A 22609-nucleotide genomic window follows, 5' to 3' on the forward strand; every position below is an offset into this window, starting at 1 on the left:
TACAAGTAGTTTCCCGAAGCAAATTAATTTCAAATTACATGACCCTTTTCTCTATGAAGAAACACCTTCACTAACGACGATAGTAATCAGTACCTCTAGTAGGAAAAACTTTCGAGTTCGTTTCGTTGCGTATTCAAAGTGTCATCGAAAAATTTTGTATGAAAAATTAAACAGCGCCCCCTATATTATAGCCGCCCTAGGGGGCGCTGTTTAATTTTTCATACAAAATTTTTCGATGACACTTTGAATACGCAACGAAACGAACTCGAAAGTTTTTCGTACTAGAGGTACAGAAATGATTTTCCACGAACTTTGACTCTTAGTTTAAAAACATGACTCTTCTGTTTTCGCTCGAGTCGCTTCTAATAGAAATACCTATTTGCACGCAATACATGTGCAGTATGTAGTGATGATGTTATGAAAATAGACGGAGAAGGTTTTTTAACGGCTAAGCAAATTCCGAATTTATGCATATTGTAATTTCCTTAAAGAATCCGCAAGTCTATGTAAATGTTATGATTTATGATGTAAAACTGTAATTAATATTTATACTTAATTATTGTTGTTTAAAAGATTTTACAATATTCGTTATGAATGAATGATGATCGTTTCATAATCATAAGTAAAAAAATAAATCATCGTGTCAGATCTAGGTTATTAATTGATTTTGATGTAATATTTTTAATCATGAACCATTTCTTCTTGACTCTATCTATACGTCATATAGTCGTTTATTTGCACAAACCTCCGGAAATTATTAATTTAAAATTTTTATAACCCTTCCATCCTCCCCCTGTCTTTTCTCGCATAACATTGACTCTCTTGGTATAGAGTGATCCCTCCTAATATATTTTTATTATAGTAAAGTTGTTTAAGCATTTTATAATGAACTATCATTATGTTTACATAAGTAAAGGCTTATTCCGGGGCGTTACCCGAATGGCGTTGACATTTATGCAGTTTACTAATTATATGGTTATGTCAATATTAATATGAACTGTGAAGTAAGATCATTAGTTTGTTATACTTTAATATTGTGTTTTAAAGGTCAAGTAGAGAAAATTATGTGTTCCGCAAACTGTGCAATTAAGTTCACTTACACATTAGGTATTTTATTTTTACGTTTGGTTGCAATAATTGTGTAGCAATTACATAAAGTATGTTGATTATGATTGGTGATAATGATATTGTTGTGATTAAAACTCCAATAAACGTACGTTAATTTATTTCCTTAGATACAAATAGCTTAAATATTAATTAAAAAGAAATATGAAGTATTCGTAGTAGATACTTTGTCACTGTGTTCCTGACGAAGAATTTTACTAGCTAATTTAATTTTTGTGTTTATGTTGCAGGAAAACAATATTTTAGGAAAATGCTAAAGAACTTTATTTTTAACCGACTTCATTATGAATAAGGGGTTATTTATGCAATGCGAAACAGATATAATATTACTATGAATTTATAACACTATGTATCCAATGAAGATTCTAGTACTTACTTACAGAATAAAGGTAGGGTTGTAAGTTGTTGTAACAATGCTCGGTAGGTATTTGTCTTTGGGTATTTGTCTTGTCGCTTGCATCATACCCTTTTCGTAGTACATCTCACCTACCTACCGAGCGACAGTTGAGTTGTTACAACCGTACCCTGTCACAACCGTACCCTGTTACAATCGTACCCTGTTACAACCGTACCCAGTCTCCCCTAGATGCCAAAAATAGAAGGAAATGCATGTTTATACTACGTGGAAAGGAAAATCGCTAAGTGCATTAAATTGATGTTTCTTTCGTAATGGATCTTTCTTCATGTTATATTCATGATGACGTGACAGTGCTATATCGATTCTAGGAATTGTGTTGATTGTATGAAATAAAATTTCACCACACATCGAATTTCAAAAACGCTATTAAATTGGCGTTGAAGCGTTTTTTCAAACCTAAATATAAAACATCAAGTTAATCAATTAATAACTCAAGATTTGTGATTGTGATCATAAAAATTTAAATGCATTTCGGATTATTTTTACCCGACTGCACCAGAAGGAGGGTTATGTTTGTGGTTTGTTAATTACGTTTCATTGCAGCTTCCATGTTTCTTTTCAACCACAAATCATTATTAATTACCTCGTCTTAATTGAATTTACTTTTATAAATATTTGCAAACAGTGTTGCATGGTAAAAAGCAAGAAATCTAACACCGATAGACAGTTATGCCGTACATTAATTCGATATTTCCTGTTCGAAACGGGTTTGACTTGAAATTGTTCAGTATGTTGTTTTTGCGTAATCACCAGATCAAATTCACACTTTAAGCAAAATAAAACGTTAAAGTAAGATTATGATGAACAAGTAAGTACATTGTACATAGGTGCAGTAGGTGATCCTTATTCAATGCTTTTTAAATAATTATGCCAAAGTAACGGATAATTTTTAGTATTTCTATCAATCATGCATTAACTTCATTGGTACACAATAGGATAAATAGCGTCTCTCTTTACAGTTTATCGAATTCAATAAGATCTTTCAGGAATTAAAAATATGATGATTGCACTATTTTCAGATAAACTACCTACAATACTACCGTATCTCACATTTTTAAAACAATCGAGATCACAAAGCGTCTCATTGACTCTACGTGCCATTTCAGCATAACTTATAAAGTGACCTTTAGACATTGGCGACAAAAATCTATCGATTTATCACGTACGTATCGATACTAAATAACGCACGACCATCGATTGTTTCTAGTAACATCATGCGCTGACGTGACGGCATAACATGCGCAAACGCCGGCATCCGATAATCTTCTGATTAAGAGCCAAAGCACACGATGCGTTGCGGCGCCGCACCGCACCGCTCCTGTGCCCGCTAAAAATATTTATACGTTTTTTTCTATCCCCAACGAGGAAACTCTTGAACTGTATCACACCTGATAGTAAGTGATGATCACGCCGAAGGTGGAAGCGAGCTTCACTCGGAATCCTCAACCACGGAGGAACTGGCTATCTTACCTCTAACTGCCGGAACACAACAATGCTGTTAACATCGTTGTTATGGCGACAGACTTAGGTAAGACGGTGGTAGCTAGCCAGGCAAACTTAGAACAAGCCCTTCCACCAATCAAACCGAACAGAAAAATTTGCCCCCCACTGGGAATCGAACCCGGGACCTCTGCGTCTGAAGCAGGTGGTCTTACCACTAGACCACAGAGGCGGTTATGTGACGACGCAGCGACACCGCTCCGGCGTCGCACCGCTGCCGCAACGCATCGTGTGATTTGGCTCTAACATGCGCATGCGCCGGCATCCGATAATCTTTTAATTAACGAACGAGGATGCTCGTATGACATCGAGAAATTATTTGTAATTGTTCGCTAATAAACGATGCGACTCGGTCGGTTTAAATAACCGGTACAATTAAAATAATAAAGTTGTCATGTTTTGACTGCTTACCTAAGATTTACGCAAGTCTTTCAAAGAATAACATAATATTATGAGTACATCAAACTTATATGTTTCAATAGCCTACAGAAACATGAAATACTTAAGACCTTCTCAAGGTAAATCAATAGCTAGCTGCTAACCTAATAACAAATAGGCGTTGTTTTACAACCATATTAATTGACAAAGGCAACCTATGTACAGAATAAAATTGGAATAGGCAAGAAAACCTTATAAGCCACCAGTTTTAAGTAAATATTCGAGTTAACTAAACTTTAATTCACTTTCAAAGTGAAGACTCGGTATGTATGATAATTGAATGAATATCTACTCATTTACGATTGGATTAAGTAGTAGATAGGTAAGGCTGCGGCCACACGATCCGTTTTGCCACCATTTGAGCTTTTGATTCCGATGAATAAAGTAAAATTTAACCAGACATTCGTTGTCTACGAACCGTCAATATACTCGTATGGTGTAGTTTGAGTTTTCAAAAAGTAAAAAAAATATATTATTCTATGACAGAGGAAAAAAATTAGAATAGGTACTTACAGGGTAGATTACTTCATCCTAGACAGCATCTTTCTCGATTACGGTCATATACTTGCCTTGTTCTCCATAAAAAACAAGTTGTATTTCTTTTTGAATTTTCTTTTAACTTTTTTATTCTTTCTATTTATAAATTTTCCAAGTTTTTTTAAATACTTTTGTAGATTTCTTTCATTTTAATTCCACTTTGTTCGTGGTCTCCACACTATGTGGCCAAGCTTTAAAAGTTCCAACACTTACTGCATTAGCAGCGTTTATAGGGGTAATCTCTGAAATGGGCTGAATTAGGGAAAGGTTGGAAAGTAACACTTAAACGCAACTTAAGTAACAAGTTCGTGTCTGGCTGGTAATGGGCTAGTTAACGATATCTCCGTCCTATTTAGAAATCTTACAATTCTAATAATATCTATTTTATTGGCTAGTTAAATGGTTGATCGAAGCATTATACGTGTACAAGCAATACAATGTATCATTCAGTCAGGTAGACTAATGCCCGTTTTCACCATCAATCCCTGATTTTTAAGTGACCCCTGTATGTAAACAAAATTCCTGTTATTTGTTACCAAAGGGGTCACTTAAAAATTGGGGATTGATGGTGAAAACCGGCATAAGACCTGCCCAAGTACAGATTTGCCTTGTTGTTTTCACCACTTGAAGTTTTTATTGTAATTAAGTAAATATGGACTAATTTAAATGCATCATTTGAATGGTGTTTTATTGCCATGAATTGACTCTCAAGTATACTTAAATCATATTTGAAAATAGATTTAAGTAAGTCTCTATTTAAAGCTATCTACTACCACAGACAGAACTACGAGTAAATTTTGAGGCTTGTTTCTAAGTACAAAGCTTAGAATTCGTCGTCTATCGAGCTAACAACAAACATACCTACATATTTAATTATGAGGTACCTTTAATTGGCATGCCAATGAGCGGAGTGACAAAAAGAGCTTGTAATTATTCAGTCAATGTCTTGCAAAATTGACGTGAATATCCAACCTATCCATTTCATTGTCATATTTTTATCGTACCCTCAGTTCCTGTGTACGGTTTTTGTGGGTAGAAAGCCTGTTCCCATGTCACAATAGCCGGCGCGTTATGTAACGGTATGGAAGAATGAGATCGACGCACGCGCATCTAACATTGCTGTGGATGTGGCATCTGAGATTATTTCTTTTGTTTTCATTTCAAGATACCTAAAAAAAGTATTTTCAGATGGCAATATGTTTACCGACTCAGCTAAAACTCTACTATACGAATAACCCAAGTAATTTTCTGCTAAATCTGTTGAAATATTTGGTAAGTAAGTATTTTACGACAATGACAAACGTCAGTGATCGGCACTGCGCCTAAGCTATAGGGCTGACTTCGGTAAAATGATGTGACGTGAGGTTCCAAACTGCGGAAAATGGCGGAGGAAATACATGATTTAGCATGAATTATCATGAATAATATTTACTACTTATTTACCTCTCAGTGTCTTGTGGCAACTTAAAAAAGTACATTCTGTGTTTTTATTATTATTTAGGCAGTTAAATACTGCACAGTATTTAGTACACCATTTTCTTTATTTTCTTCCATCATACACAAGAATACGCGTGCGTGAGTCAATGTTCGCTCGTATGTGAGGCCTTGTCGAATAGTATCCTGTAGGTGGGTCATCGTGCGTGTTTTGTTTTCGATGTAAACTTGCGGAGATGAACAGTGGGTCTAGTCAAAATGCCATCGCAAACCAATATGAAGTTTTCACTAATGTCAGTCGCCGCGTCACCAGTAATTCGATTCGATCGGAAAATGGCAGCCAAAATGCACATTGAACCACCAACGACGCGGCGATATAAAAGTTCATTCAAAATCGAATAAAAGTTAAAAAATGTCTATGACTTTGCGATTGTTTTTACTTTTTTTAGCTTTTTTTTTTAATTTGTTTCTTCCTTCTTTCTGCTCTCTGTTTACGTCTATGCTTCGCCGTCAAACTAACTGTCAAAACGACATCGCGATACGGATTTGTCAAAACAGCCTTAGGGTGGGTTGCACCATCTTAGTTTAACTTTGACAAACGTCTAAAATCTGTCAAACTCCATACAAAAAACACCGGTTAACGTCATAGTTACGGTCAAAGTTAGGTGGTGCAACTCACCCTATTGGTTTTCGATCGAATCGAAGCTTATCACCGGGGTTTTAGAAATCGCAATGAAAATGGCGGGTGTTGCGATTCGATTCGATTTTGATTGAGTCTTAAATGCATGTTGGCTAAGCCTTTGTATGGGAAATTTCAATCCAGTCTTTCGATTATCGATAGGTAGGGCTTTGCGATTCGATTTTTTGCCGTTTGACTAAGCCTTTTTTGTTATCGACCTCTTTTGCGATTTGTTTATTTGTTTGCGACTGGTTTGCGATGGGTTTGCGATTTTAAAGTGCGTTTTGACTAGACCCGCAGGCCATAGTTAGTATTTAAATATCGAAATGAGTCAAAAATAGAATGATGATCTAAAGGAGAGACGTAATCAATCTGACACACGACATAAAGAAAGTCATAGTTGAAAAGTTCAACTGAAAACAATTAAAATGCGTGTAATACCGCTAGCGGTCACTTTCGTACATCAATCTAACTGATTTAATTCTTTGTTGAGTTAAAATTACACGCTTCTGTATCCAGACGGAAGATTGACGTAACAATAGTTTTAGAATCGTCTTAAATATAAGCATATTTTAAAGCTTTTATATCTGAGAGAGTGATAATGATGACGCCCGTTACAAACATGTCTCATTTGGTGTAATACATAGAAAAAGGTCATCAGTAGAAAATTAATCAAACAGAATATTACTTAGGGTACCTAAATACTTTCTCTTCAAAAATAAATACAGATATTAAGAGCCCTAGGGGTGGTATTTTCTTTATATACTTGATCACAATCCTTGAGACGCATAGATATAATGTAGAGTGCATTTCTGGTGGATGCACTAGCTGGCTCCTTAAAAGCTTTGGAACTTATTGAATTAGGAGAATAATGCCCGTTTTCACCATCAATCCCTAATTTTTAAGTGACCTCTTTGGTAGGTAACATAACAGGAATTTTGTTTTCATAGGGGTCACTTAAATTAGGGATTGATGGTGAAAACGGGCACAAATCTCAACGCAGATGCCTTTTATGATGAAAGGGATTATTCTAAAAGCATATTCTCTCATGCATTACGTTTTGTGGCTATACGAAAACCAAACGCTGTGTCAAGAGCTGAAATGAATCTAAGAATCTTTTAACATCACAGACTGTTCCATTGTTCTTTCTTATTCATCGTTACAAAACGTTTTGTTTGATCGTTACAGATGCACGGAAAACCATTTGAGACAGCGCTCAATAACAAAAACTTTACGCAACTTGCACACAATATAAATGAATAATTATCTTATAAACACAGTCTTAAAATGCGTGGGTAAATTTGAAGTGAAGAATGAAATTGAGTGAGAGTTATTATAGAGCTTCCGAGGTATATTCGGTTACCGCACGCATCACTGTGTACTTACTTTTTAACCGACTTAAAAAAAGGAGGAGGTTCTCAATTCGGTTGTTATGTTTTTACTACCAGTATATTTGGTATAACAGTGCGTCTAACTAAACTATTAATACCTAGAACAAAAGCGATTGAGTTCAGGAAGGTTTTTAGGATGAAAGAAAAAAGCTTTTATTGACGTGAGTCAAAACATCGCTGCGCAGTTTCTTGTTCTTCATATTTTCTCCAAAAGATGAAAAACGAGATAGGTTTTTTATAATAATTAGTGTAGTAATCTTAGTAGTTTATTAGTTCAACAAGAATTACATGTAGCGTAGCTCAGTTATAAAACCTGAAAAATGAGAGAAATTTTCATTTACGTACTACTCTGACTTTCAGCTACAAAAGCATGTTCTGAAATCCCTTTAAATGTTTAGACCACTTTCCCTTGAGTATTATCTGCTATATCGACATCGAAAACTATCTTTACCTCCCGATACCCAACTAGCCATCATTAATCTGAAATTTCAATCCAAACTTTACAAGCGACATGTTCATAGAAGCAGCTTAATAGGCTGCATAATTTATTTTTAATCAAGGTTGTCTGTCTGTGCTTTCATTATGTACTGACGACAGCACATCAAGTCACACAGTGACTTAACTCGCTGTAATAAGAGCGAGTTTCCAACAAAAAATAGTCATGTGCTCTGTACATCACTCTTCCCCTGCTTTCGTAGTCATTTGTAACGTGTCCGTTTATTTCCAATACATTTATAAGTCATTCTGTTGCGTCGGCCCATCACTCAATGCGAAACTGTTCACGGGCAGGCACGCCACAGAGTTGCGATTTAATTAGGCTAAATTGATAATCCTCTGATGTAAATACTTAAATAATGATACTTATAGTAAAATTTAATAGTGTAATTCGATAAAATGGATTATCTATTAGGCTGTAAATTAGGAAATTGATATAATTAGACCTTGACATCATCACTATCTAACAATTTTTATTTTTAAGTTTAATTTGAGGACGGCCATTATTAGCGTAATGTTCTGTGTTGCATGCTTAAGAAATACATAGGTAATACATTTTGCCAAAGTTTGGGTCTATCTGTTCAATAATTTGACAGTACCTCTCTCTGTCATTCTATCATAGGAAAATAATATTGAATAGAAGGTTGTTGAATATAGTGCTCAGAAAGTGTTCATGTACAAAGACATCGTCACTTTTGCTCGCTAGAGATGTTCTGTTGTTGAATCTGTCACAAATATTACATTTCACTCCAAGGACTGAATACGATCTTGGAAGCATCTTTGTGGCGCTACACAGTTCGAAAACCTTTTACGTAATAGTGTATAAGAGTTGTATGCGTTAACGGCAAATGTTATAGTTATTCGTTAATCGCCGGACTACTGCTGATTGGAGTTATGTAACAAGTGGGGCTTAGGACGGACATATCGGCATACATTACGATTATAATATGTATATTGATTGTACAGACAGCAGCATCTTATGCAGCTGTTGTAAGGGTTCTTTTGCAACAAAAATATTGTGAGTTTACGACTGTACTAGGCATTTTGTGGATCCGGTTATCATAAATATTTTTACGTTTTGATACAATGTAATATTTTATTGCAAATTACACTGGCGAGTTTGTACGTTACATAAACTTTGTAGAATTATAGTCCCCGCTTTCGTTAACAAATTATTTACGGTGGTTATTAAAGTAAAGATTTACCAAGATGTTTTAATTATAATTTTTCCTTATTTTAGACTCGAGACTCGGATTAAGCAGATTTTATGCGTAGAAAATTGGTCACGAGTAAGAAGTAAAAAATATGCATTTTGTTGCGAATTACCTCATCACATTTTTTGTAGAAATAGTGTTGTATAGGAATAGACTTAGTCGTGCGTCAAAAATACTATTTCGCAAAAACTTTATTCGAAATTCAAATACAAATTTTTTATCTAAAGGTCACACTCCCGGTTGCGTAAGTACTGCTTTCACGGTATTAGCTAGCCAGGATCGTTTTTATAGCGTGTAATCCTCTTGTCTCATCGACCGCACCTACTGGAACCGGTTTTGATCATCGGCGCATCACTATTTGGATAAGAGCCTCTTACTTTCGGCATTTTCACTTTCGTTGGCGTTATGTTGCGTTACTTAATTCGGTGAGCCTGTGCTGTGATGGGGTGGACGATGTTTTGTTGATAATGATGTGTTGATTAAGGTACAATTCCAAGACGGGCCGCAGACTGCAGACTGCAACCGCAAACTGCAAAACTCTATGAAATCTGCAGCGCGGCGCGCGCCGCAGTATTATTTAGTAGTATTAGCGTGCCAATTTTCGCATATTAGTTGTGAATATAAAATACATAATATTATGCAGTATTTTGTGCGACTTATTTTTCTTTAGTAATGTATTTTAATATGAAACGCGTTAGTTAGGCTGGGTTGCACCATCTTATTTTAACTTTGACAAACGTCAAAAATCTGTCAAACTCCATACAAAAAGCACCGGTTATCGTCATAGTTACGGTCAAAGTTAGGTGGTGCAACTCAGCTTTAGATTCGAACTGCATTCTCGCCACAACTGTAATCGTCTCAGCATCCTTGTATCATAATATTCTCACGTCAATGCAAAACTGTGAAACTCGTTTATTTAATGTTGGAGGTCAATAATTTAAATATTCAAATACAATTTCGCTAAAGCAGTCATCGTCGATAAATGGATCTTAGTCACCAATGTTTATAACATAATTTTAAACATAATATGACATTAATAGTAACAATAAAATGTTATGTTAGATTATCATAATTTTGAAACTTTAGCTAGGCATCCTATAATTTTCCCACCAGTCTCTAAAAACTACAAGTTGCGCAGTTTGTTTGAACGAAGAATTATTACTGACTCCAAAAAGTGTACTATAATGTAGAAAAATATTTGCGTTTCTTATTTATTATAACAATTACCTATACGAGTACTAATCATGATTAATATTTTTGAAGTTATGTACGTTACCGGCAAAAATATCGATACTACTTCCTTTGCTGTCACATCACTTAACTTGTCGCTAACTTAGGAAATCACTGCCGGCTCCCGTTGTGGGCGTGCCCAGTTATATTATACTCGCAGCGACTGTCCATCTAATTTAACTGCTTTTTAATAGCTATCTTCTCCAGCTTATCGTGTCTTTTGACGTTTCACATCAGATTACAAGGAAGAGGCAGTACTGAGGCTGACGTAATCGGTTTCACTCATTAAATCGATATTTTAAACTTAATTTCACCACTTGTAATTTATGTTTTCGATTCGTGTTTAAGGAGCAATGATAAATTACAACGTTGCGTACCGATAAAAATACCGGTACCGATAAGAAAACATACACGAATACGGTAAAATGACAAACCTTATTTGTAAGTAGGTAGTAGTTGTTTTGTTAATATTGTTTGTTTTGTGCAATTAGTGATGAGTCTAATGTATTTTTTTTGTTACAGATAGTGTGTCGTGTGTCTTCTGGTCTTCACAAAATACCAGGTATGTTTTTAAGAATACCATAGTATCATTTATCATTTAAAGACTAATGTATAACATTTTTTTTAAACTCGCAATTTACGAGCTCTACATTTGTAAAAATGATCTTGAGATTGACTAATAAGCTCATCTCAAGCTCTTAATATCCTGTTGAGACTAACTCTACCAATAAAAAGTCAATTTTCAAAACCAATAACATTTTAATATGTTCCAAAGTGTATTTAAGTGCTTTTTTTTACACACACTGTTAACGCAATCGATTGATAAATCAATTCAGTCCATTCCGATTCAATTGCTTTAGTATGAGGCGGGTAATTTGATATTAAACAAGTAAGATCCGGCACCGACTTTTTCACTTACGATTTTTATGAACAAAAAACGCGACAAAAAATGTAAAACAAAATATTAAATAGTTAATCGGTGCATTTTGAAATAAAGCAAAACTTATGCACGTCGAAATGCCAAATCTATTAAAATGCGAGAACCGGCGCACCTTGGACATTGGTTTTTAATTAGGCGACTTAATTGCTGTAGGTCAAAATATCGTGGCGATCGTCTTTATCAGGGATGTTATGGATATCCGTAACCGTAACCGAAACTGATTCAAAAGTTTCGGATAGTTTTGGATAAAGGCGGAGTCTAAATCTTAATATTTTCTAATATTTGTTACTTGTCTGGCATCCCCTGGCACCATCTAATATACCCGCCTGTTTTACTTTATCATAGGTGTCGTCGTAGTAAATAAAGTGGCTATGTGGGTCGCGCAGCATCTTGGTATTTGAATTTTACATTTTAAAATTTTAATATCCGTAACCGAAATTATCCGATACTTTCGGATAATCCGAAATGATTTCATATCCGTAACCGTAACCGAAACGAGAATAATATTATTCCATATTATTGTAATATCCGTAACTGTATCCATTTATGATAACCGAAACTTCATATCCTTAACATCCCTAGTCTTTATGGAAATTTGTGCAAATCGCGAATGAGGAGACTAGCGTGTGATCTTTGGCGGTGTATTCGTAAACACATTTATAACTCGACTTCTATTTTGAAAGCGCTAATCACTTAGATAAGATATGGATTCGGAGTTGATACATTTTGTCATTTCGCATAGAAATCGCTGGTCGAGTGAGATCTTGTAACTACGTAGCTTTTGTAAGAAAGTTAGGCAATTTGAATACTCTTTAAATGCTCTAATACGACTTAGCCTAGGCGCAGACCATCGATTTTTCGTCGGCCGATAGTTTAGCCGGGCAGTTGATCAGTATGGGCATGTATGAAAGTGCGCACATTACACCGATTTGATTTGGCCGATTCATCATACAAATTAAAATCGGGCACAACTATCGGCCAACTAAAAATCGGTGGTCTGCGCCTAGTCTTACAGATATACCTACTAATCTCACCGCTGTAACTCTTGTAGAGCCAGGATTTACAGTTTGACTGCGAATTGACAGCTGATCTGTCTGCTCGTTTGCCTCTTATCACATAAAAAGAATTAAACCCAACCAGTGAAGTTGAAGTAGGTTTGCAGGAAGCCTGGCTATTTTGGAACCGGCAACGAATTTAAACATCAGAATTACATTGAAAAATACATACATAGATACCTACCTATTATCTATCTCACTTTCTTGTTTTTAAATCTTATTGTATTCTTGAATATGTACTAACCTACCATTAACTTATTATTTTGAACGAAAACGAAACCTTTATTCTACTTATAACTTTATTACCCACACGCATGTTGTTATTATAAGCATTAGCTCTTGGATGCTTCAGCCAATCGTAAAATTAATAATGTATGAAGTCTTGCGTTTAATGTAATAGAAATCGCTTCTTACAGGAAGCACGAATCATACGCACAATTATATAACTTTTGCGGGTAGAACAGACACGGGAATTCAAGCTAAACACGGTGTCCTCTTAAGTAGTTGTTACAAGTGCTGTTTTACAACAAAAATGTCTGATGGGGCGACTGTACGTTGAGTGTTTGAATATTTTGCCTATTAATTCAATGAAAAGATTTACATTTTGTTTAACAATTATATTTCCTTTGTTAGTATCGATTACTGAGTCATCATCGTTCTTTGGTTGAGTTGTAATCAACTCTACACGACTAAAGTGGTCTATCAGTATGAAGTGTTCCAATGAGCGGTAGAGCGCCCCATGTTGGAATATCTTTTATTTTATTTATTTGTTTGGAAAACAAAACAGATTACATATTAAATGGTTTAAAAACGATACTTAAATGTAGATTAAGACTAAAATGTGACCCTAAATATTAGGGTGGTCCTTATTCCTACGAAAAAATTTTTTTTCTTATATTTTTCGGGGCACCACATAATTTGAATATATACCATATGAAAGTCTTTCATTATTATTTTTTTAATTTTTAAAAGACATTTAGGGGTCGCTACCAAGGTTTGAATTTTAAGTAAAAACAAAATCTGTATTTGTTAGATTCATTTATTTTTAAAGCCAAAGCCATAAAAATATTACAAAATTATTGTTGTTGCTATGAACTAAGATATTATGTACAATGTACATATTTGAATCAATTATTTTTAAGATATAAGGGTTTACTTGTTAGTATCTCGACGCGTCGGTACCATGGTCGGTATAGAAGAGGGGTTGAGGGGAGAAGGGGACAAGAAGCGATTGTCTATACTATCTATGCGATGTTCATTTGCACGTAAAATGTGATATAAACACTTAAATAAAACATTTATGTAACCATGATTTAAGATTTTCAAAGCTTTTGTAAATATTTTGACAGCTGGTAGCGAGCTCTAAATCTTGACTAAAAAAAAAACAAAAAAAGCTAATTTCATATTTAGAGGTATATAATCGAATGAGAAAGTGCCCCGGGGATAATTCAAAAGTCGAAAAATAAGGACCACCCTACTAAATATGTTATAACAGATTCTTTAAACATGCATTAGGTACAAAAAGATATACAGGGTGTTAGGTAAATGGGTATATGAGCCATTATATGGTATATTTTTTTTAATTACCAAACAAAATAAATTTTATGAAATCCGATTTGTATGAAAATTAAAATAATTAAAATGAAGATATCAATTTTCTGACTTCACCATACCATTTATATGACCATGTTAACATGGGCTAGTGTCGGCTCATATACCCATTTTCCTAACATCCTGTATAAATATAAATAAAAAAGTGTTTATAAAATGCAAAGTAACTTTTACTTTCGTTATGATATCTCATCTATTTACGTACTCGTACATACTGAATTGACTGACCTAAATCGCTTTATACCACCATGAAAATACTAATATAATACGAAAATAATCAACTAGCTACTGATGCTTTTCAGAAAACTGCTGAGAAAGTTAGAAAAGCCTTTGATTGTTTTAAAACAGTTCGAAAGCCCTAAATTAGCACGGTGTGATATTTTCTACATCATCATTGTGAGCTCATCCCACGATAATATCCATCAGGCTTGCTAAATCATTTAAAATTGCGGTGAAATGGGTAAAACCGTGTGATCCCATAGTGTCTGGCCAAAAAGTTCGGTGACCTTACGAAGATCACTCTCGCCTTTGTTATGGGGTAATTATGGGAATGGCATAACGACTGTCATGGTTGTATAATCGTCATCACGGTGATGCTGACGTTACTCGAGTTTTGATTTGTATCTCAATTGATGGTTGTGTTTTAAACCTGTAATTAAACAATGTCTGCTTTCAAACTCGGCAGAGCATTGGACTGTTGAGTATTATTAGCGAATATTACGATCGTTTTTGAAAGCAAGCATGATACAATATAAATAACATAATTTGTAGAGTTTGCATACATGTACGAGTATTACATTATTCTCTAATATGTCAAGAAAGAAATACTACTTACCAGGTTTTTCTGGCTCTGGACGCAGGCCGCTACTAACCGGGAAACATGGAAAGCATTGGGGGAGGCCTATGTTCAGCAGTGGACGTCCTATGGCTGAGACGATGATGATGAGGTTTCTCTAAAAAAATCTAAGAACGAATAAGCACTGAATTGACCACGCGGCCACGGTGGTGTTCGGTTATCAATAAAGATAAAGAAAAATAATCTTCTTGCAAAGTTCAGTGAAACCCACCAAAATACTTGCAAAAGCGGCGAAATCCGAATATCTATTAGCATGTGTTACCATATTCACATTAGTCTTTCAACAAAAAAGAAATCCATTCTAATTCTGACGAGCATCTTGACTGGTGCCAAGGTCATTGCCTCACGTTCTCTCGGGCGATAAAATCCATCTGGCTGATCATAATTTAATTATCAAACAATAAGGCGACGACATCCGCGACGGACCGGTCACGGTGAAACTGCACTCTCTCTGGTCGCTTATATAACCGGGTCTGGGTCGAACAATGTCGAGGTTTGAAGATCATAATCATGATCAAATTTTCAAGAACAATACTGCCACTGAAAAATAAAGCTGGGGAAAAGGCACGCGGCTTGTGAAATTCTGCTCTTATCGTGTGGCGACCACGGGCCGGAAGACGTAGCGTGGCCCCCACTAGGTGTACCGTCGATCTAGTGCAGGTCGCTGGAAGAACCTGGATGCGGGCAGCGCAGGACCGGTTTTGGAAATCCTTGGGGAAAACCTTTGTCCATCAGTAGACGACATTTGGCTGAAAAGAACGAATACTGTCACTGAAAAAAGAGGTTGGGGAACATGTGGTAAGCACGCGCCATGTGACATGCACGCGGCTTGCGAAATTCTGCTCTTATCGATGTGCTGATGGATTTAGTTACAATTTTTTCATTTCCTAAATTACTTTATAACATCTGCTGTTTGGCGGCAACAGGTGTAATGCATTTCCTGGGTTAAAAACAGAAATAAAATGCGTAAAAGATAACCTTGCTTGCAGCTGCTAACGCGCACGGATAAAAATGCAATACTTTGTCTTCGGCAACTTCTCTGATATTGCAGTGTATTGCCGTGGCTAAGTGATTTACCTTCGAGTGTCCTAAAATACCTACCTACAACTAATAGGTTAAATAATGTAGAGTTGACACATAATTTCCATGTGAGTGATTTCAAGCAATGTTGTGCTTACTTTTGATTGAAAACTTATCAAAGTTTTACATTAACAGCATTGGCATTGACTTTTAGAACCTCATTATTTTCATTGCCATCGTGTTATCTTCAAACAAGCAATACATCTTATTAAAATCCGCCTCGTGATTTATTGACACGATCGATTGATGTGTTGATACGTATGCATTCGGTGTTATTGACCCTACGCCGGTTGACCCACTCCTACCACTTTTACCAGTCCGCGATGGGATCAGACGTTCGGCTGTCGCAACAACAGTTTTCACATGGTACCGTTCGTATACTGGTTCGAGTAAAATGCCGGCAAAATTAATAATAGCGCCAATTACAGGTCAATATTCTTTCATTTTGTAGGATCGAGTAAAATATGGAATGAAAGCTTTTTAAGATATGAAGTAAAAGTTGTAAGAAACATTGTATTTAAGTCATTAACACTATTTAAAAGAATTACGATGAATGTCAGTTAAAAATGACACAATTACAAGCTTATGGACAGTTTTGATGGAATATTAATTATAACTATACGATTGCAGTCACTTAGGTATTTACTTAGCTAAAATGAAATCAAACTACCTACGTACGTACGAGACTACATGCTAACCTTGCTTGCCGCGCCATGGCTCAAGTAACGTGATTTTTACTGTCAGATGTTATCAATATGCCCTAGAGCCTCAGTCTAGGCTTAACTTCTATTAGGAGCTTGGACGAATTCCAAGATTAGGAGGTATCTACCACTTATTTTAACGTGGTTTCCTTACCAAGATGTTTGATATAATGCGAGAGAACGGTCACCCATGCACTCTCGAGCGCTGCGTGAGTGGCTTATCTTACTAATCACTTCACAATTGATTTATGTGCATTATAAGATTTATTGAATATTAAAACGTACACTATTAAAACGATCTTGATCAATCATGTAGACTAGATTGTTTTTTGTTTTGTCTTACGACCTCAATCTCAGTGGATCAAGAGATAAAGCATTTTGAGAACGATCAACGCATGTAAGTTAACTGTTTCGCGTAGCCATTTGCATAGATATTGTGGTCAGTACGATGTTATCGCTTTTGTACGCCAATATGAACTTTATTGATGAACTAGATATACTGCCGCGATGATTGATGTGATTTGAATTGAATGAACTGAATCAGTAGGTGTTTTGATGAATTTTATTCATATTAATCCAAATAAAAGGACACTTTCAATGAAGTCAATTCGTTAAATTAAAACAGATGTTTACCAAATCACACACGACAACTCTATTTTAAGAAATAAATACGAGAAAACTTGCGTAACAAATTAGTTTAAAACTAATCAAAGCGAGCGGAAAGCTCAACTATCCCACGAGATTAAAAGCCCACAAAAAGCTGTTGTCAAAAGTTTGTTGAACTTTTGTGGAAAGCGCCGATTAATAACAAAACGGAACTTCATTTGACTAACTAATTTTGTTAACCGTCATTGGCTGGTGTGAATCCCGTTTAGCGATTTATACAGGGTGATAAAAAAGAGTTGTCCTTGAAAATACGTAATGAGATGATGATAACGAGTAAGATGTTGATGAGTTAAAAACTTTTAAAAGGGACCAGTTTAAATTGTGAAATCTTAATTAAATGAAAAGTTGATTAATTAGTTTGAGAATCTTAAATTTTGTGCAGGGTAAATGTAAACCTCTGTAGAAGTCTTTGTAAGCTATTATTTAGAGAACTTTAACGACTTGGAGGCTATTTATGTTCCGATTTTTAATGGGACACACATTGCGAAAATTAATGTTTTATTGTTCCTGGTTTTGAACACAGAATTGGTTTGAATCAAGCTGGTTGTTTGAAAAAGATTTATAGTTCTGTTTTTTGAAGGGCTTGTTGATTGTTGTTGATCCGAGCCATGTCAGCCTTTCATAAAGTCTAACACCAGTTTCAAACGTAGTTGTTACGACCCACACGATCATAAATGTTACATTAGCATTCGATTCTGTATTTCCTAGGACCGCTTCGCTGTCATCTACACCCGGTATGAAGTCGTAAGATATATCATTCCATTTTGACAGCTGTCAAATCATAACCCATTCGATGGGCGGGGCGCTATTAACTAATCAATGCATAATCTCGATCGATATTTAGAAATTTTCAATAATGTTTATCCGATAATTATAGGTTCTGTTAGATTTATATGTGAATTCATATGATAGTGTAAAGGTGAAACTTCTATCATTTATTAAATATGTAATTGAAAATCTGTGGGTGTGAATGTTAAATTAATCATAAATCGTAAGCCACATAATTATTTTGCTATTATTAAAACAAATTTAAAAAGTTTGCAAAATTATGAAATCTATATTTCATGGGTCATCAATTGATAGAGCCGTTATTATAGAGCTGAATTCCAACAAGAAAAAGTCTAAAAATATACTAATAAGAATTAGATATTTTTGATAGTAAATTTAAAGCCAGAAGTGGCAGTCCATATATTTGAACCTCGCTAGACACGAGGGCTTATCAACATCGCCTTTTGTTGCTGGCATTGACTCCTGTGATTTTCATATTTGTCAACGGATACATATTAATAAACAGTTGTTAGTATTACGCATGGTTTTAATTTGAGGGTTCTATTCTGGAACAACTGTCGAATTTTGTATGTTCTCATGATAATTTTCTTTGAGTATTTTACACGGCGACGCTTAACCCCAAACTAAGAAAAGTTTTATTTTTTAATCACTATTATTGTAAAACAAAGTAGCTTTCCTGTCTGTCTGACTCTATGTAGATCTTTATAACAGTGATTCAAGAGGAAGGTTTTTAAGTATAAATACATTGTACCTGTGCGAAGCAGGGGTGAGTCGCTAGTAATTTCGTAAAAAACAACACTTTAATTTCACAAACGAAGTATCAACAAAAAGTCATAAAATTATTTTCTGTGCTTAGGCTTTTAATAGGGCTTTTAAACGAATTTTAGAGTATGAGTGAACTGCCCTAATAGTGTACCTAGCTTTAAATAATAAGTAACTTATCGTTTCTTTTGTTATTAAACTTAATAATATCTCAGAAAAAAGCATAATTGCGATACGTAAGATCAATTAAATTGCTTATTTTATATTTTGTTTTCATTTATTAATCCAAAACAATTGATTCTCAGGCTGTTTCGAACGCGATGTGCCAGGAGGTGAGCTCTGAATAATTTCCACATTATTGCCTTAATGGAGGCGGTCGAAATTGGCTCGAGATTCGCGCCCGACATAATTACGGGGTGCGATTTGAGAAACGCTCGACTTTGGCTTGGAAATAAGAGCTTAATAAATAGGTGCGACGCGACGATTAATTGTTTTTTAAACGTCAATCTTTTTCTGACGTACGTATTGTTTTGACAAAGTAGGTATGGATTTTTGCAGAGCGGTGTAATTCCCTACCTAATTTCAGTAAATTATTGTAAAGAAATAAAGCTTATTTCACGTCAACGCCAACCAAAAATGTGTTAAAATGAGACACTTAAAAAATTACAAAATGTGCAACTGTTCTACTGTGTGGCTGTCCTAGTCTAAAATAAAAGTTATATAAATTAGAAGACCGCTGAAATACCTGTATCATTAAATAAATATTGTCCCTTGACTGTAGAAGACTGCACTTTTTTTTTCAAATAGCCTTAATTTATTTTTATCGATCATTTACAGAATAGCACCCCTACCAGCTGTATGATTGGCGATGGTTTTAATAGACGCTCTCGAAGACGTTTGAAGTGCCCAAGTCAAGTCAAACTGCATGCAATATTCGGCTGCATGCAAGCGATATTAACCACACTATAGTTAGGGTTCGGACAAACCAACGCGATCACACCGCGATCAGCCGGCGTGCAGCGATGGCGACTAGACCTAAATGCATTGATCGCCATCGTTGCACGCCGGTTGATCGCGTTGGTTTGGCCGAACCTTTAGACGATCGTTTCGCCTTCAAATAGCGCCTTGTTTTTTTAATGACCGTCTTAAGCACGATATTAAATTTTACGATAAACTGCAAAACACCTTTGATACTTGTTTTGCAATTTTTTGTGCAATTGTTTACATGCAACCATTTTGTTAAACGTCAAGGTTTTTGAGGTAAATAATAAAATGTTATTTATGAGTTTTTTAATGATAACCAACTTAAATATAAGTATAGAAAGAAAGTCATTTCTGTGGTAAGGTTTTTTTACCTGTTAAGTAAGTAGCTCACTTGACTAACACATACCTAATAGTTACTTTAAGGCAACCATAGATCAACTTTTTAGGAAACCTAGCTGCAGAACGTTAAAAAAATGCCAACATTTTTTCATTATGTTTTATTTTAATTTTGATGGCAAGGTGAATAGGGGTCGTCCTTAATAAAGGTTGGGAAACTTCTATCCTAGTAACAATAGAACAACCGTTTCCACAAAACAACGATTGTCACACTCTTGCGCAACCGGCCCCCGGCCTTCGGGCACTTAACAGAGCGGCTATAATCGCCTGCACCATATTCGGAGATCGTGATCGAATCTATGAAATAATGCTTCGTTAGGTGTTTTGACATTGAGGCGCCATGTGCTACTATTGCGACACTATAATGTAAAATAAGTGCTCGCAAACACTTGGATATCTAACAAAAGCAATTAACAAATCAAAATCAGTTCGTTAACAGACAGTTAAATGTAAAGAGCTCAACAAGGAAAAGATCTGTTATTGAACTCTGACCTAAGTTAGACACAAATATTGTTTCAGTGATGACTCTTTATCTCGCTGGTTTATGCCAAGCGATAAAAAAAAACATTTTATTTAGTAAATGAGGTGGACAGAAGACTTCATAAAGGTACTGGATGCTGCCGCTACCAACCGGTAATTCTGAAAATCATTGGGGAGTGCCTCAGATGGGATGGGAGTGCTTGTTTTGCAGTGGACTGTGGCTGAAAAGATGGTGATGAAAATTTTGTAAATAGTAAAGGCATGCCACGTGCTTACTATGGCGTTTTTGGTACAATATAACAGCTATTTGACTCTTTATAAAATCACGTTCCTCGCGTCTGTGGCAACCTACTTGTAATGCTTTAAGGGCTATATTTCACCGGGACACCATGGCAGCGCAACCAGTCGCCGGCTACCAACAAAATGTATACAGCTCTATAGAGAGTTACTCACTTGGTGTCCGTTTGGTTGCGCCAAGCTTCATACATTTTGTTGGTAGCGGCGACTGGTTGCGCCGCCATGGTGTCCCGGTGAAATATAGCCCTAATAGACTTTCAGTTTCGCCCTCCAACCACAAATAGGCTTATTCATTACCATCCTTGGATCGTAGATAGCAACAAGCAACAATAAGGTAACGGACGTCCGCGAGCGCTGAGATGAGTGCGCCGGCGCATGGATCCGGTATGGTACGACGTACGCGCACGCAATTGTAGAGTTACGGAAGAAGCATTATGACGGCAAAGAAAACCACATGGACTGATGAAATTCTGTGAACAAACATGAATTTTAGTACGAGCACATACACAACAAAAATCCTAATAATAATATGTTAAAGAAAGAAAGAAACATTTATTACAATGAACATCACTTAGTTAAGGAAAGGACAAAGAAGGTATACGGAAAAAAGACAGAAATAGCACATAAATATTATTATAATGTTACGTTTATGAGAAGCCTCTATTATAAAAGGAACTTAGTAAGTGGTATAATAAACACTTCCGTCTATTGTATACTTATATTTATACTGAACTCTAGAATTTCCTGTTGTATTGCTGTTTGCCATGAAATAACCAGTGTTTGGTAAATAATGTCACACAACTACTTTTTTGGCAGTTTTAAATGCTGTGTTCAGTAAGCAAAGCATATAAGGTTATAATTCACGTTTGCAAACACTTTGTTATTACTGGAATTTAACAATACAAAAAGAGGAAAAACAAAATTACATAATAATTTCGAATTGTTTTTTCAAAGAAAACAATAAAAGCAAAACTCCAACCTATTTTCTGCATACTTAAGTTTGTTTTTGTATAGATAACGAATGACGCTGCGCGCGCGCATAGAAAGCGTTTCACCACGCTCCACTGCCTGTTCAATGGTCTTAATAAATTGTTAGGACGCGAATATCTCACAGCTATCTATCCTCTAACATTATACAGACAGCACGTCAGACTGTACGTTTTTGTTGCAAAATCGCTCTTAATACAACTACATAAGAGCTTATAGTGTTTAGGTTGACGTGCCGTTCTGTACAATGACTCGTTTGCTAGTTTGTTAGGATTCTTGGACGAAAATAGTCTTTTTGATCAATATTTAAGTTTATTACCACTTAGTAATAAGAAGGTTATGGTATTTCTCGTTTTATAGAAATCTTTTGGACTATGGATTTTAAAATAGGTAGCTTAGGTAAGTAGTTTTATTACCAAAGATTTGAAAATAGGTTTTAACTATCATATAGAATCCTTCTCGAACAATAACTCTAAAATTCAATGATGCGACTTGGTTTGTCGACCAAGCTAAAAGTAGGCCAAGTCACTGGAAGGATCTTAAA

At 35.5% G+C, this 22609-nt stretch overlaps 1 protein-coding gene across 2 annotated transcripts in view; it reads left to right on the forward strand.

Moving 5' to 3' along the window:
* Window positions 1–22609, forward strand: part of LOC135077442 (uncharacterized) — a 245714-nt gene that overhangs the window by 40860 nt on the left and 182245 nt on the right. For both annotated transcript variants that reach the window (XM_063971983.1, XM_063971982.1), the window contains one exon: window positions 10984–11023. The gene's annotated coding sequence lies outside the window, so the exon portion shown is untranslated. The remainder of the gene's footprint in view (window positions 1–10983; window positions 11024–22609) is intronic.

This window comes from Ostrinia nubilalis, chromosome 13 (assembly GCF_963855985.1).
Source record: "Ostrinia nubilalis chromosome 13, ilOstNubi1.1, whole genome shotgun sequence".
Taxonomy (NCBI): Eukaryota; Metazoa; Arthropoda; class Insecta; order Lepidoptera; family Crambidae; genus Ostrinia; species Ostrinia nubilalis.